Genomic DNA, 16,260 nt, shown 5'->3' on the forward strand with positions numbered 1-16,260 from the left:
AATCATATATCGTGCAGTGTCTGAAGGCAGAATAGTGAATGGGGGTTTTGCCCGCATCACTATGCAACACACACATAAAATTTCTGGAGTTACTGACAGTTATCTAGCATTGAAGCACTTTGCACTGTTCATTCAAAGCCACCATGTCCTAGTCAGGGCAGACAACATGACAACAGTGGCATACATAAACAGACAAGGGGGCACATGTTCACAGCGACTAAACAGCTTGGCACAAAATCTGATTGTGCGGAGTGGTGCGCGCTTTCTCTCATTGCGGGCATCGCACGTTCCGGAACTGATGAATACGGGGCCGGATCTCCTGTCCAGGGGGAATCCTCTGTACAGAGAGTGGAAGCTTCACCCTCAGGTGGTGAGTCAGCTGTGAGAGGGAAACTGTGGCTGGCAGAAATAATACAACTCTTGTACGGCCTCCTTGGCCCCTCCTGCTGCGCAGGGACTTGCTGTCGCAAGCATGGGGGAAATATTTCACCCGGACCGAGAAGCTCATTGGGCTTGGCCTGTGAGAGGCTAAATTTGAGTGTCGCGGTTTACCCCCGAGGGTGATTGAAGTGATTCAGAGCGCGAGGGCTGCCTCAACGTGCTCCGCGTATGATCGTAAATGGAGTGTGTTTGAGCAGTGGTGTGCACACAGACACATTGTTCCATTTTTATGTTTGGTGGCAGACGTTTTGTGTTTTCTTCAGGAACTTTTGGCTAAAGGTAGGGCCTTTTCTACCATCAAAGTTTGGTCAACACCCACTTGTTTGCAGGTATATGAGGGGCGCTCGGCATTTGAATAGGTTGTCAAAACCGCTAGTTCTGTCATGGGATCTGACCGTGGTTCTGAACGCGCTTTCTCAGCCTCCCTTTGAGCGAGATGAAAGTATTGAATTGAAGCTCCTTTCGCTAAAGACAGCTTTGTTATTGGCTCTAACGACTGCGAAGCTCCATGCTTTGTCAGTACATCATTCTTGTAAGTGCTTTGCGGTGGATTTGTTGAGAGTGTCTCTTAAAACGAATCCAGCATTTGTGCCTAAGGTGAGTGTCTCCACACTCAGCTGTAAGCTGGTGAACTTGCTGGCTTTTCACCCACCGCCGTTTTCCTCGTTGGAGGGCAATTGGGCATCGCCTCACACCTTTGTCTGATTTTACAGACTGGATGTTACAGAGCCATCACTGACTCATTCAGTCCTTGGTGTGTATAGTAAATCTGCCGATGTGTAAATATATACACACACACACACACACACACAAATCAACAATAACACAGTGAAGCACAAGTGTGCTATTTTGTTTCCTCCCTATCCATTCTTTGCAAATTGATTAGGTGGGTGTACATTGGACACTACAAGTCGGTTGATGTTCTGATGTTGGCTATATCCCATAGTGAGATACCGAACAAATGTTAGAAAAAGAACTTTAGGTTACTCACGTAACCAAGGTTCTCTGATAACAGGAGTACGGTATCTCACAATACTTCCCTCCTTTCAGATGCACGGAGAAGAGATATGCGGAGAATGAAGAAGAGACCTGTGGCGGTGTCTTATATAGGGAGGTGGGGCTGCCTTATCACTGCTGTGATAGGTCTGTCAGCTGACAGACATGGTGTCCCCTAGTCCCCAGTGTGGATACCCCTAAGGCGAAAGGGAACTGGTGTTACGTGAGTAACCTAAACTTCATTACATGTATAGAGACAGTTCTGAGGTGAAATGTCCACTGTGAGGCGCTAAAAGCAAGGTAAATGTTCATGCAAACAGATTAAGTTTTAAAAGTTAATGCTCTATTGAATTTTAAATCAACAAAACCTACCTCCCTACCTTAAACCTATACCCAGGGCCTTTTCTGAGCATATGGGGCCCTAATCGAAATCCTAATCCCCAGAAATAATTACAAAATGCCTATTTACATGGAATTTGTGTACCTGAATCCCCAGCTACCTTTGATGCCCCTAAATTTTCAATATGGTACCTGAAACAAAAAAATGCAGACAAGTTTGGTTGATTGAATCATCTCCAGTGCTGCAGCTACCATCAGGTAGCTAACTAACTAACTAACTGAAACGGAGATAACATCAAGTCTGTGAGCTAATCTTGGCTTGCTACACTATGTCTATTGCCCACACCTTAGTTATATAGCTAGCAGCTGCAGAAATGTCTGAAAACCTGTACCTTTGAAAAGCAGGACACAACTGCAAATGTTAGCTAATTGTTGCAATTTAATTAATGACAACAAACAAGCGCCATCTAGCCAGGTAGCTGGCTTACATTAATTTATTACCAGTGAACTGACTGCGTTTCAGTCAGGTGCGCTTGATGATGACGAAAAACCCTTTGAGCGTACATCTAGCTACAACTCTCTCCTTGCAGTTACATTCTCCCTTCACTTTCGGGCCACAAGAGGGCTTTCATTGATTTGTCTAATTGAGCTATAACAGCTGCCTGAGTCTTACTCACAGGTTTTACTATATTAAAAAATAATGACCTTGCTTTGCAGGGCCCCATGGTGGCTCGGGGGCTCTAAGACCTAAGCGGGTGCTTATACTTCTTATAGTTAGAAATGACCCTGCTTATACCCAACCGACAGTGTAAAAAAAAAAGCAAACGTGAGACAAAAAACAGATGATGTTTTGAAGGTTTATTCTCTGTTAAGTTTTAATCAACAAAACTAACATCCTTAGCTTAATCCTTCAATTTAAAACTAACCGATAGTGTCAAAAAAAGCAAATGTGAGATGAAAAACAGATGATGTTTAGAAGGTTTATTCTCTATTGAGTTTTAATCAACAAAACTAACATCCCTAGCTTAATCCTTAAATTTTAAACTAACTGATAGTGTCATAAAAGCAGTATGAATCGCCCTACAAGTCATGTGCTGTAGTAAAAGTGTTGTTATGTCATAAGATTGCGTGTGGACCGAGGCGAAAAGGAAGTGTTTATGAACTGACAATTTGCCATTTCACTAGTGATTAAGCTTGCCAACTTCCTACCAGACAAATACGGGACATTCCAGCTCTAAACATAGGAAATTTTTTTCAGTGGGGCTCCAACGCTGCATAAAGGTTAAGATGTCCACCTAGAGCTTGTTTACAAAGGAAAACAATTGAAAAATATTGCAAACGGATGCAAAAATGCTTCCGCCCCCCATAAATGCTTAAAATTAAAACTACTTTAATGCAATGACCAGGGAGAAGCAAATTTCTATCAATCTTTTCTTTTAATAAATACTACTTTTTATTAAAAAAAAAGATAAATAAAAAAAAATCAATTTAGAAAGATAAGAATGTTCTGTCAACTGTTTTCTTCCACATAATTAAGCTTAGCCTTTTCCATTTTTAAAGCTCAACAAAACAGCTTTCTGTTTAAAATTGGCATCATCAGTTTGTACACAGAATATGATAAATATGTTAAATAGTATATATCACCAAAAAAACAAAAAACTAATGTTGGCCTTCCAAATACGACTGTCTTAGTACTAAGTACTGTTTTAAATCCATGCATTATAATTATCATGCACTCAAATGCTATTTGATGGACAAAATTCTTCTGCTGACAGAAAATAGGACAGAAAACATGCACTGATTATTCTTGCAATGAGAAGATTATTATGCTTTTGTCAAGTGTACCGTCCGTGAAACATAGCAACAGCCGATATCTCACACAATTCATACTATGGTGTGTGTTTTAGGTCTATTTTTCTTGGTGTGAAATTCTAAAATATGGGACAAATGTCGCCCAATATGGATTTCATATGGAACGCAATTTTGTTCCCTTTAAATATGAGACGATTCCGTATTACAAGAGACGGTTGGCAACACTACCTGTGATTAGTGTGAAAATGAATAAAAGTAATGCTGTTGTAGCACCTTTAGTGTTTATTTCACCAGGAAACTGCCACAATACGTAACGAGCCACATAAAAATTATTTTTCAAAAATGTAAATATGGAAATGGGATTCTTTGAGACCAGGATGCATTAAGTACATGAACCCCTCAAAGTAAAAAATTTAGTTTTATGGCCTTTAGTCATGTCTATTAGCTTTGAGGCCATCTATATTCTAATGTACTCCTAAAAGTTTGCCAAAAAATCTTTTAGTAGATACTGTATAAGCATTTAAAATACTGTCTTTCTTTTCCAAGAAAATTGACAAAATATATTGATGACTCATTGCATTCATGGGTGTATCCTAATTTTTGTCCAATTAAGTGCTTTCTAGAATGAGAATGACTAGCAATAGCAAGTAGCAAATCATGATTCATGACTGTGACATAAACTACAAGCTAATAACTCCTTATTTCCTTCCCAAATTTCCTTTTTATATAAACAAAAAAGAAATGTCCTCTCACTTGCAACTGCTTTTATTTTCAGCAAACTTAACGTGTAAATATTTGTATGAACATAAAAAGATTCAACAACTAAGACATAAACTGAACAAGTTTCACAGACATGTGACTAACAGAAATGGAATAATGTGTCCCTGAACAAAGGGGGGGGGGGTTCAAAATCAAAAGTAACAGTCAGTATCTGTTGTGGCCACCAGCTGCATTAAGTACTGCAGTGCATCTCCTCCTCATGGACTGCACCAGATTTGCCAGTTCTTGCTGTGAGATGTTACCCCATTCTTCCACCAAGGCACTTGCAAGTTCCCAGACATTTCTGGGGGGGAATGGCCCCAGCCCTCATCCTCCGATCCAACAGGTCCCAGACGTGCTCAATGGGATTGAGATCCGGGCTCTTCGCTGGCCATGGCATGACACTGACATTCCTGTCTTGCAGGAAATCACGCACAGAATGAGCAGTATGGCTGGTGGCATTGTCATGCTGGAGGGTCATGTCAGGATGAGCCTGCTGGAAGGGTACCACATGAGGGAGGAGGATGTCTTCCCTGTAACGCACTGTATTGAGATTGCCTGCAATGACCACAAGCTCAGTCCGATGATGCTGTGACACACCACCCCAGCCCATGACGGACCCTCCACCTCCAAAATGATCCCGCTTCAGAGTACAGGCCTCGGTGTAACACTCATTCCTTCAACGATAAACATGAGTCTGACCATCATCCCTGGTGAGACAAAACCGTGACTCGTCAGTGAAGAGCACTTTTTGCCAGTCCTGTCTGGTCCAGCGAAGGTGGGTTTGTGCTGTGTGTCCTGAAAAAGGGACGTTTCTTTTTTTGCTGAGTTTATATAGGAAATACATCAACACACACACACACAAAAAGGTTATAACTGCAAATGTGAAGTGATTTCATGAGGTTTGTTAACCATAAAATATAACCCACATGCTGTATTGCTTTACCATCCCCTGCAGTGCAACTCATTTTAACATTTAAATATTTCTTCAGATAAGTGTTGGCATTTTTCTGTGTTGTCGCATTTTCTTGGTCTACTATAAACTGGTACAGAGCCAGGGCTCAGTCAAGAGGAAGGGAAGCAGAGTAGACGTCATATGTACTCTCGCATGATGGATGGAACTCACCCAGAATGATGGCTGACTTTGAACTCGATTGTTTCCTTCCATGCAGAGTGGGCTAGCAAGACTCCGGCTCCGGCAGCCCCTGTGTGCTCTGTCGATGGGAGTTTTGTCCTTGAAAGGTTGATAGCAGCAGACAGAGTCTGATTGAAATTTCCTTCATGTAATTCCACATCCAACACCCATATCCCCCCAAACCCACAAAAATATCATGTCTTTTTTAATGAGTTCCAGCAGTATCTTTTGTTACGTCTTCTCTAAGCTGAATCCAAACAAACAGACCTAATTAAACACATGGAAAGCTATTTAAATCCCTCTATCAGCTGTGGACAGATTTAAAGCTTTGTGAGACATGCCCCACAAAAAGACTGTTTAGTGTTCAAATCCTGATTGAATTGCACCAATTTTGTTTATTTCAAGAAAAGTGCCTTCAAATATTCCCTGTTTGACAGAAATGTTGGGGTAAAATTTAATATCATTATGGCAATGGTGATATGACTTTGGGCTGTATTACAGAAACATCTTTACTGTGGAATCTGGAAAGAAGGAAGGAAGGAAGGAAGGAAGGAATTAATTAATTGTATAGTGCTTTTCTGAAACTACTCTCAAATCAGGGGTCTCTCCTCAACCACACCAGTGTGCAGCATCCCACTGGATGATGTGACAGCAGCCATAGTGCGCCAGTACACTCACCACACACCAGCTATTGGTGGAGAGAGATAGTAGAGTGAAAGAGCCAATTCATGGATGGGGATTATTAGGAGGAATCGATTGATAAGTGCCAATAGGGGGAATATTGCCAGGACACCGGGGTTTACACCCCGAGAAGGGTTTTTAACAACTACAGAGAGTCAGGACTTCAGTTTAACGTCACATCCAAAAGACGGATCTTATCCTAACATGAACTTGTCAGACCTTAATTTAGACTTAAGATAGGAAGTTTCAGTAATACAGCCCCTGGCATATAAAACAGGCCCCATGTTAGTATGTTTTTTTTTTTTTTTTACCATCCCAGTGCCAAATATAGGAGAGACTGGGGCTAGTTGTCACATTTTTTACTCCAGTGAATATTTCTCAGGGTAGTTTTCCTTATAAAAGTCAAACTCTGCATTGCAACATATCTTTAAGTCTTGGCTACAAAAAAAAAACAAAAAAAACTTTTGAACGTTTTGAACATTGAAGATCTTGCCAAGGAAAAAAAAAAAAATGCAGTTGATTGAACATACATTGACCTTTATTGACAGCATGCCCTAATAGCAGGTCATATGTATGGGGTAAGCTGTCACATAATATACCATTATGCCAGTGGCATATAAATTACAGCAGTGTATACATTTAGGACATTTAAAACACATGTGACAACCTGCCGCAATAAAAACGTGCCCTGACCTGATTTTAATGAATAATGCCTTATGTCTTAAGGACACATTTAAACTTTTCTGTAAAAATCTGCCTTTATAATAGTGTTAACCTCTGACTTAATGTAAACCAGTATGGTTTGATTATGTTTGCTAGTTTACCGAAACTTTTTAACAAAAATATAACGATAGTGAAAATTTCCATTGGAGGGTAGAATACACAAAAAATATTCCAATTTAAGAGGGTTTTTAACTAGTAGTTTAAAACCAAAATAATTTTTTTTTTTGCTAGAGAACACACATTTGACCAATTGGATTTTTGACTCCAACTCTTATCTTTACTGAGATATAGCCTCTATAATATACGTTTATGGGATTTTTCAGTATAGAGACAGGAAAGTGAGGAACAGGGAGGTGAGCTGGGATCGGGACATGACACAGTTAAGATTCATACCTGTGTTGCTGCGAGCATGTGCACTAACCACTGTGCCATGGCTCTGACCCCCCTAAAATAGTTACATTATTATATAAGAAAGGATTAAGTACATCTAGTATTTTATTACAGTATGGCACAAAATGTCAACTTGATAAACGTGGTATTGCATTGTGGTATGCCTGTGGCGGTCATAAGCATTAGGGTAGGCAGCCATAGGAAACACTTTATAGGAAACATCATGGCATTCACTTACCCACCCAGTCTGTAGGTTTTCTGTCAGTGCTGTTTAAAGTGGGTTACACAGTTAAGGGGTCTGTTTTACTGGAGGGTAGTATCTTTATCCTCTCCAAACCACAAGTTAAATTATTTACCCAGACACATTTTATGAACAGGGAGATGCAGTGAACAGATTTGAGTTTGTCAGAGAGAAGAAAGGCAGCTGTGGTCAGTATATCCTTGTTACTACCAATAGTGTGGGTAATACTCAGTCTTAGTATTGTAGATGTCCTTGCAGCTGTCTCGCTGTCTTTGCTGCCTTTCTTACATGCTCTGCTTTAAATAATTCTTGCTTGGGGGTTTAAGCGGAACAACGCAGCAAAACATTTACTTAGTTTGTTACAAGCATGGACTGTAGTTCCAAATAATGGCAGTGGTAGGTCTACGAATTTTTGAGGCCTGATTTGCATATCACTTTGCTATCTGGAGTTCCCTCAAGTGCTGTTATTGCTGAAGTCTCCCTGCTTACTCTCAGCTCAACTGACCTCCAATGATTTGATTTTAATATTAACCTCAGACATCATCAACAAACCATAACACTTAATTACTGCTGAACAGTGTGGTGGTGATGTTTTTGTAACAGATCTCTGTTGTCAGTTCAACTAAAAGAAAACCCTAGGACAGGCAAGGTTTTAGAAATCAGAGTTAGTTAGATACTCAGTCACCATCGTGCCCTTGAGCAAGTCATTGAACCTTTGATTGCTCAACAGGGACTGTGCCTCAAATTAGTTTACTCTAAGTTGCTTTCCCTGCAAAATGACTTCTAACCAAATACTTAAGCTGTTTATCCATAAGCAGCACACAGTAATGTCTACATTTACATTTTCATTTATTTATTTGGCAGATGTTTTTATCCAAAGCGACTAACAAAAGAGGAAAAACATAAGCAAATCATCTTTAGGAGACAGTGGTATGAAACGTGCCATATTACAAAGTTTCACTAGCATCAGAATAGCATTCAAACGGATTAATGTGCAACAAGGAATTTTTTTTTTTTTAGTGACTGGTTAAGTGCTCATGGAAAAGATGTGTTTTTAGCTGTTTTTTGAAGACAGAAAGTGAGTCAGCTTCACGGATGGAGTTGGGAAGGTCATTCCATGTGGTATGATGAAGCCGAAAGTCCGGGAAAGTGTTTTGGTGCCTCTTTGTGTTGGTACAACAAGGCGACGTTCATAGAGACAGAGGAGTTGCATACAGGAGACGGGTGTTTGACAGGGTGTGGTGCTGAGAATGTATTGCTGATGGTTGTAACCTTATTAGTAAAAAATGTGACGAAGACATCTGCTGTCAGTGATGTGTCAGGTGGTGGATGAGGAGGGCAGAGTAGTGTGTTGAATGTTCTTAACAAGCTGTGAGTGTCTGTGGTGCTGTTGATCTTGTTCTGATAGTTGGACATTTTTGCAGATTTAACGTTATCTGAAAAAGTTGCAAGCAGAGACTGATACTTACCTAGATCTGCTGGATCTTTAGATTTCCGCCATCTCCTCTCAGCTGCCCTGAGGTCAGTCTGACATTCATGAAGGACATCAGAGAGCCAGGGGCTGGGTGGTGTAGTACGTGCTGGCCTTGAGGAGAGAGGACAGATGTTGTCTAGACAGGTTGTTAAAGTAGAGCTTAGTGTGTCTGTGGCAGTGTTTACATCAAGGGTGGAAAATACATTTTGTGTGGGAAAAGAGGTAGAGACAGCAGTGGAAAGGTGAGAGGGTGAAAAAAAACGGAGGTTATGGCGAAAGGAAACCAAAGGTGGAGTCTGTTTTAATGTAGATGGGAGAATCACGTTGAATTGAACAAAGTAGTGATCAGAGACATGTAAAGGAGTAACAAGAATATTTGAGTTGGTACAGTTACGTGTAAAAAATTAGGTCCAGCTGGTTGCCCGATCTGTGAGTTGCTGTGGTGCTTAGTTTTTCCAAGTCAAATGAGGCCAGAAGAGCATTCAGTTCAGTGGCCTGGGGCTTGTCTTGGTGTATGTTGAAATCACCAAGAACCACAAGTGGCTTACCATCCTCCGGGAAGGAGGACAGCAGGACATTCAACTCCTCGAGAAAGTTTGCCAGCTGACCTGGAGGGCGATAAATGACAACAACATGTATTTTTGTGGGTTGCATTGTAGTAATAGCATGGAATTCAAAAGTAGTATTGTTACATAGAGAAGAGTGTGGTGAAAAAGTCCAGTTGTTATGAATGAGCAAACCTGTTCCCCCACCCCTACTGGTGTGTCAAGGTGTGTGAGAGAAGGAGAAGTTGTTGGAGAGAGGTGTTGCTGTATCATCTGGACATATCCATGTTTCTGTCAGTGCCAGGATGCTGAGGATGGACTGTGTGGCAAAGTCTGGAATGAAGTCAGCTTTATTCACAGCTGACTGGTAGTTCTAGAGTCCCACTGAGAAAGAGAGTGGAGCAGGTGCTGAAGTGCAAAGTGGCCGTAGGTTGTGTGGGTTGCGTTTTGTCTTGCATCTATATCGTGTAAACTGTCTGTAACAGATAACAGGGATGTGCTTGAAGGCATGTGTTATTTGTGAAGTAGACATGTTAATATGTACAAGGAAAATAAGAAATAAGATACAATTAAAAGATACTTAAGTGCTATGGTGAGTGGTGCCTTGTCGGTGTCCTTGCTCGTTGGACTCGCACAGGTAGACGCTGGTCTTTACACAAGTAGGTCTTCACACGAGGAGGGCTTTACACGAGGGCTACCACTTCCACTGCCGCTTCCGATTCCGATTCAGCATTCACGTCAAATATATACACGATGCTAAAGAGCCGTAGAGTGAAAAAAGCAGAACACACCTTAATGCTACTTAGTACAAAGCTAGTCACGTGGCCAACCGAAACTATGGGTCGCGCGAGGTGAACAGCGCAGGAACAAATGCGACTTCAGTACACTGCAAATAAATTATGCTACACTTTAGCAATAAATAATGCTCTAAAACAAGTGAAGCACTGTTTATAGACACTAAAAACAATGATGGTTTTACACACACAGGACAAACAACTCTAAATCTAGCAGTGAATACCCTGGGACAATACAATCAAAACAGTCAAAACAATATAGCACACACACCAACACACGTTTAAGCGACGCGAGTTCAAGCCAGTAAACAAACAGCACAAGTCTAGCAATGAATACCACTCTACAACAACATAAAACAATGAAATTAACACACACGCAACTTACATGCAACTGTCTAAGACAAGCATCAGATTAGATCAGTTGTTCTCAACGGGTTTTGCTTTAGGACCCAGGCTTAACATAGGACGTCAAGTGGCGACCCAACACAGTCCAATTTTTTATTGTACATAAAAAAAAAAAAAAAAAAAATCCTTAACATAAACATGAAATTCATTAACATTGCCGTGAACTGTGTAGGCCCAACAATATGCAAAATTATTATTAACATTAACTTCAACATTTACTAATACATTTTTAAAATTAAAAGTTGTATTTGTTAACATTAGTTAATGCTCTATGAACTAACATGAACTAACACTAATATTTTTTAAACTAATATTAATAAATGCTGTAAAAAATATATATTTTTCATTGTTAGTTCATGATACCTAATGCATTAACTAATGTTATTACACGGCTCTCTGGAATACTCTATTCTAATTGGTCAATGGCATCATCCAATGGTCAGATATTGCTCTGTAACAACCGCACATCCGGGGATTAAGACATATCAGACCGCTCATCCGTGGTCTGTGAGCCGTCTCTCCTGCTTCTCGGATCACTGTGCGATCTCTATAGTTAAATTTATAAAATAATTTCAACACAAATTAATGTTTCATGTGCATCTATTTATTTATTTTGTAAGTAGTCTTGTAATAGGCTGAATATTGAAGAGTCAGAGAGTCATTTCAACAAAGTAAATGCCAACAGAACTCCGACGCAAACCGGAGGTTGATTTAGCTGTTCAGTGATTTCTGGGGGTTCAACCTGCTGACTCAGCTCACCAGTTTCTAGATGTTTTTATTTTATTTATTTTTATTTATTTATTTATTTATTTTTTATTAATAGACATGCAGTATACTCTTAAAAAAAAAAAAAAAAAATGTAATTCTATCCTTATTTACTCCCCCTCCTGCTATTCCAATCTCGTATTATAATTTTTTTCCATAGAACACAAAAGGAGATGTTACAATGCAAAAAATGATTTTCAACAGAAGTGTTTTGTCTTGTTTTCCAATAAAAAATATCTAAACATCCTTAAAACAAGATTCATTTACTTGAGAAGCAAAACTACAAAATATATTAAGACTTGTTTTCAGATAATATATTCTAAAGTAAGCTTATACATGGTTTAAACAAGAAAAAACTATTTGCCAGTGGGGTATAAAAAAATTAGCTTAATTCAAGATTGAAGTAATAACCTTTTTCTTACCCCATTGGCAAATTGTTTTTTCTTGTTTCAGATATGTATAAGCTTAATTCAAGATACCGTATATTCTCTGAAAACTTTTGCTTCTCAATTGAATTAATCTTGTTTTAAGGACATTTAGATATATTTATTGAAAAACAAGACAAAAATACTTGTCTTTAATTTTTTATTTGTTTATTTATTTATTTATTTATATTATTTTTGCAGTGGGAAATATGTTAGTCTCAGTCACCATTGACTTTCATTGCATAATTTTTCCATGCTATGAAAGTGAATGGTGACTATGGTTACTACCTGGCATCTCCTTTTGTCTTCCATGGAAGAAAGAAATTCATACAGGTTTGTAAAGAAATGAAAGTGAAAGACTGGAAAGTCAGGAAAACCACAGTATTGCAACTGCATTCAATGGGCAATACCAAGAATACTCAATGTATTTTCACAATACTTTTTTTTTTTTTAGCCCAAAATGAAGCTGCATCTAAGCATAATAGTAGTATTTAAACCTAAGTATTTGTTTACCGTGTTACCATTGCTTCAATTCAGAGTGAATTTCAAGCACTAGAGCACAATGAAGAGATAAACAAGATCACAGCGGACAGTCTAATCTTCCTGTAAACATACAATACACTTCACCAGCTCCCCAGAAAAAATATTCTCTCTCATAATTTGTTCGCTCTTGGCAGCATCCTGTCACAGTTTTCAATTTTAGTTTTATTAAAGTCTCTTCACAAAATGCTAGCAGCAGCACCACAAAGGCCCAACAGCATTCTGGCACAATAGTTAATGTGATAAAGCATTGCAGAGGGGGTTGTCTTTTTGGACTCAGGATGGCTCTGGGGGGCGACAGGATTGAACTAATGCGAGTTTGTAGACAGGAAGCAAATACCTGACACATCAGTTAACGCCTCTCTCTGCAGGGCGCTGTTCCAGGCCTGACACAGCCAATCATGTATCAGTATATGCTGACTTCCAGCACTGGCATCACTGCACTAATCCTCTATCATTTAATGGACCTATCTCAGAATCAGCAGCAACACAGTCCAGCCCACCAGGCCTAATCAACGAGGTGAATGCCATATCTGTGCCAATAAAAGAGAGGAGATAAGTTGTCGTGGTAGCCCAGTAATGTAATGGCTTTCTTTGAATTAGATCTTACGTTGTCTAATTGTAATGGCAGGCTTTTAATGACTTGCTGCACTTTGTATTGCTGGTAATGAAAAGCAGTTTGCTGTTTTTAAGTTTTAACCAATAATCTGACCATATTTAAGTAACAATTACTGCTATGACCAGCAATCGTATGATTGAAAATGTTCTCAATTAAACTTCTGTGTAGGAAGTGTTGGACCTAAGTGGTTACATATTGAGGTAATGAAGCTTTAGATGAGGGCCTAGAAACAAAAGCCACTCTTCCACCATAGGGCCAAACAGTTCTCGTCGCAAAACCATACCGTTCCGTGCTGATCTGGTCCAGCTGACACGGTTATGTTTTCTTTTTCCACTGTGGTGTAGTGAAATCAGGAAACTATACAATACAGATCTATCTTTTGGCGACAATGTGAGAGGTAAATATGGCAGGGAGTATGTTATGGAGGATGATCACATATTCCAGTTTTTGGACTGCTTTTTTCCCCTGGTATTTAGTCTGCTAAAGTACAGAAAAGACATGGCCATCTTGCAAAAAGGAAAGCAAAGAGAAAAAGGTTAGAGGTTTATCATCATTTGCTGAGGGCTTGTGTATGCCACCGTACATGAACACACAAATGTAAAAAGTTCCCAGACTAGCTAAAAAGTATATTTATTGACAAAATATTTTATAAGAATTATATGAAAATAGTATATGAGAATATATTGATATATTTTGACTTTTAACGAGCTAGTAATTTACAGTACTTCCCTAATGAAATAGGAGTGTAGAAAAATAAATGTAATGCTACAATAGTCTGAGGGTGTTTTGGGCCCTGGAGAAGTTTTGACATGCCTTGACATTTGTGCTTTTTTCAGTTGCTTAACAACATATTAATGGCTAAAGTCTGATAACACTGTATTCAGCACAAACTGGGCTAAAATAATATGTGAGCAACATGTATGTACATGTTTGTATTTTTGAGAAAATAACGTTTATGCATGGCTTTTGAAAAAACAAAAAACAATGTTTCACTGAAATAAGGCCATATAACACATACTAAACATGTGTTCACAAGACTTTTGAGAACTGGATCTTGTAGCCTAGAGTTTTTGCTACAAAATGATGTGAAAACCATCCTGATCACTCATTCATACAAAACAATATAGTCATTTAACTTTTGTAAGACACTTTTAGTGTTAGAAAGGCCATATGCGAGGAGGCGTGGATGATCATGAATATTGATGTGATTCACACCTGAGGAGACAACGACCCCTCCCTTGAGAGAGAGTGAATGTGAGGAGACTTAATGATTGAATGTATTGTTTGTAGCTTATTCACAAAATCAAGTTAAAGTTAAAAGAAGCAATCTGACTATACATTTTCTTTACATAAAGACTTTACTTAAAAACTTTAGACCTACACTACCATTTAAAAGTTTTAGATCAGTAAGATTTTTTAATGTTTTTAAAAGAAGTCTCTTCTGCTCACCAAGGCTGCATTTATTTGATCCAAAATACAGCAAAAACAGTGATATTGTGAAATATTTTTAAAATTTAAAATAACAGTTTTCTATTTGAATATATTGTAAAATGAAATGTATTCCAGTGTCACATGATCCTTCAGAAATCATTCTAATATGCTCATTTTCTAATATGGGCATATTTACAGCACATTTTACACATTTACACCTGAACAGATATTTGCAAGCACGAGCTTCGTTGATGATAATGAGGCAGTTAAAATATAATCTAAACATTAATATTATTTTTTATATCATATTACATAGAGCCGAGGAGGGCGGGGCCGGGCTGGAATGAGACACACCCGATCCCCAATCACTTGATGGGGCGCGCGAGGGATAAAGGCGGACAGTTCGAGAGAGAGGGAGAATTGCAGGCAGCTGTGCTGTGTGTTTTTGGTTGTGTGTTTTGTTTAGATTGTTTATTAAATTATTATTTAAGTTGTCAAGCCGGTTCTCACCTCCTCCTTTCCACCGAACCCCCTTACACTGGTGCCGAAACCCGGGAAGGAGGAGGGATTCCCGTCGCAGAGTCCTCGACACTGCCGTCCACCCAGGGGAGCGCCGCTGCCGTCCGAGTGGGGACGGGACTCCCCGACCGCCTGGAGCAAGGGAGCCGCTGCCGGGGACGGAGGAGTGCCCTGCCGTCCGTCCCCCGGGAACCCGGAGGGGTCGAGAGAAGACCGCTGTCCGAGGGGGGAGGAGGGAAGTGACTCCCCGACCGCCTGGAGTGGTAGGGCCGCTGCCTGGGGCGGAGGAGTGTCCCCACAGGATGCCGGGAACGCGGAGGGGCGTTCTGTCCGCTGGGGGTCAGAGGTCTGACTCCGGTCCGCCCGGGGAGGAGCGGCTGCAGTCCGCCTGAGAGGATGGAGTAGTGATCGAGGACCACGCGACGGCGCATCGGAGAGCCGGTGAGTTTCTTTTTTCTCTCTCTCTCTCCTCTCTCTCTCTCTCTGTCGCTCCGTGTTGGCCTTTCCCTTGCCATTTTGTTTTGTTGTTTTTTCCCCTCCTGTCTCCTTCCAGGTCGAGGAAGGCGGGGCTGACCCGCCGGCAGTCGGGGCGTAGGGCACACCCCCCCTCCCCCCGGAGAGGAAGGGTGGGGGATGTACGTCATGCCGGGGGCTCCCCGGCCTGAGGCAACGCCGGGAGGAGTGTAGAGCCGAGGAGGGCGGGGCCGGGCTGGAATGAGACACACCCGGTCCCCAATCAGCCTGATGGGGCGCGCGAGGGATAAAGGCGGCCGGGGACGACAGTTCGAGAGAGAGGGAGAATTGCAGGCAGCTGTGCTGTGTGTTTTTGGTTGTGTGTTTTGTTTAGATTGTTTATTAAATTATTATTTAAGTTGTCAAGCTGGTTCTTGCCTCCTCCTTTCCACTGAACCCCCTTACAATATTATATTTATATCATACAGCATACAATTTAAATACATGCTTTAGCGGAAACAGCATTTAAATGTAATTAAAACTTGCCTATTAGGACATATTTCAAATTTCAATATCTTTGAATACTGGCTGGCAAGTCTGGAAATAGTCCAACTAGTAAAATATGTACATGTTTATATAAAATAGCATGTCAAGTAATGTAAGTAAAACTTACTCATCCGAAATTGTATCCTCGGTTGGATCAAGTCACTCTTCAAACATTCATCGTCCGAGTCCTGCTCTTCTTTTGAGGAAAATGTGAATTCTTCCTCACT

The sequence above is a fragment of the Myxocyprinus asiaticus genome, chromosome 26 (assembly GCF_019703515.2).
Source record: "Myxocyprinus asiaticus isolate MX2 ecotype Aquarium Trade chromosome 26, UBuf_Myxa_2, whole genome shotgun sequence".
NCBI classification, from domain to species: domain Eukaryota; kingdom Metazoa; phylum Chordata; class Actinopteri; order Cypriniformes; family Catostomidae; genus Myxocyprinus; species Myxocyprinus asiaticus.